The sequence below is a fragment of the Bos javanicus genome, chromosome 7 (assembly GCF_032452875.1).
Source record: "Bos javanicus breed banteng chromosome 7, ARS-OSU_banteng_1.0, whole genome shotgun sequence".
Classification (NCBI taxonomy): domain Eukaryota; kingdom Metazoa; phylum Chordata; class Mammalia; order Artiodactyla; family Bovidae; genus Bos; species Bos javanicus.
In genome coordinates, this window is record NC_083874.1 from 58,765,840 (window position 1) to 58,767,516 (window position 1,677).

The 1,677-nt window shown below is 39.1% G+C and overlaps 1 pseudogene; it reads left to right on the forward strand.

The window, feature by feature from the left end:
• The first annotated feature begins 392 nt into the window (after window positions 1-392).
• On the forward strand, window positions 393-1,376 carry LOC133252144 (eukaryotic translation initiation factor 3 subunit E-like; annotated as a pseudogene).
• Window positions 1,377-1,677: the final 301 nt, after the last annotated feature.

The window sequence follows — 1,677 nt, forward strand, 5'->3', positions numbered from 1 at the left end:
TTAGAATGCAGGTGTCACTGGGGATCATTATTCTGAAAATCATAGAGGGTAAACTATTTTTTTGATTGTCAGCTACAGGAGAAATCCCTGGAGACTTTCTTCATTCCCACCTGGTAAGTCCATGTATTGGGAGAGTTTTTCTTCTAAACTACCAACCCCTCTAAGTATCTATTTCTTTGGTATACAAGTGTCCCAGGAGGCTGATGTAGACTTGACAATTCTATATTTAGATCCACTCTGCTGGTATGCAAAGTTCCAATATAAAGGTGGAAATTACTCTGGAGCAGCAGAATATTTTTACTTTTTTAGAGTGTTGGTTCCCACAATGGATAGAAATGCTTTGAGATCACCCTGGGGGAAACCGGCCTCCGAAGTCTTCATGCGGAATTGGGATGCAGCCATGTAAGACCTTATGTGGCTAAAAGAGATCATAGATAATAATTCTGTGAGTTTGCCACTTCAGTCTCTTCAGTAGCAAATACAGCTCATTCACTGGTCTCTGTTTTCTTCAATCACCCCCAAAGATTCTAATAGCATTATTGATTTCTTCCTTTGTGAGCCACAGTATCTTAACGTGCTTTATACAATGTATCTACATATTCTATGCTTTTTGACCATAGTGAAGGTGAAAGTCACTCAGTTGTGTCCGACTCTTTGCGACCCCGTGGACTGTATAGCATATGAAATTCTCCAGGCCAGAATACTGGAGTGGGTAGCCTTTCCCTTTTCCAGAGGATCTTCCCAACCCAGGGATTGAACCCAGGTCTCCCGCATTGCAGGTGGATTCTTTACCAGTAGTCATGCAAACAAAGATGTTCAAAAACGCTGGCAGGTACTATTAATAAAAGATCTGGTCAAAATTATTCAACAGGAATCCTACACATATAAAAACCCAGTTACAGAGTTTGTATAATATTTATATGTTAACTTTGACTTTGGTAGGGCTCAGAAAAAGCTGAGGAAATATGAGTCAGTGCTAGTGAATGATTTCTTCTTGGTGACTTGAGGATTTCATTGAAAATGCCGAACTCTTTATATTTGAATTTTTTGTCTCAAAATACACTGTATCCATCAGTGTACCACCATTAACATGTTGGCAGGTAAACCGAACGTAACTCCAGAAGAAACTGAAAGGTGGATTGTAAATTTGATTAGAAATGCAAAACTGATGCTAAGATTGATTCTGAACTAGGCCGTGTGGTTATGGGTAACAATGCAGTCTCACCCTATCAGGGATTCAAAAGACCAAAAGTGTTTCATTTAGAAGACAGAGGTTGGCCATGGATATTGGGAAGAAATTTAAACAGGGGCTTCTAACTGAGCAATTCAGGACGCTGGCTTCTATTGAAGAACTGTACAGAAAAAGTATAAAAGAAAACTATAAAAGAAAAGTGAAACAATGCAACCATTTTATAAAATGAAACATGTTGAAAACAACATACTGAGTATAAATTTTGGAGAATTTGAATACAATTGTTTCATTTTAAAAAACACTCGACAATTCTAGGATATGCTGGATGGGGATCGAACAAGCTTATGGGCCAGGGTATCCATGGCTTTCGCTTGTGCTTGATTATCAGTGTGCTAGATGCTAACTTCTGTCAAAGGAAGGACCTCAGCATAGCCCCTCAGTACAGGCAGCATGTAAGACTTCATGTCTGAAGGCTGTAGCTTCTA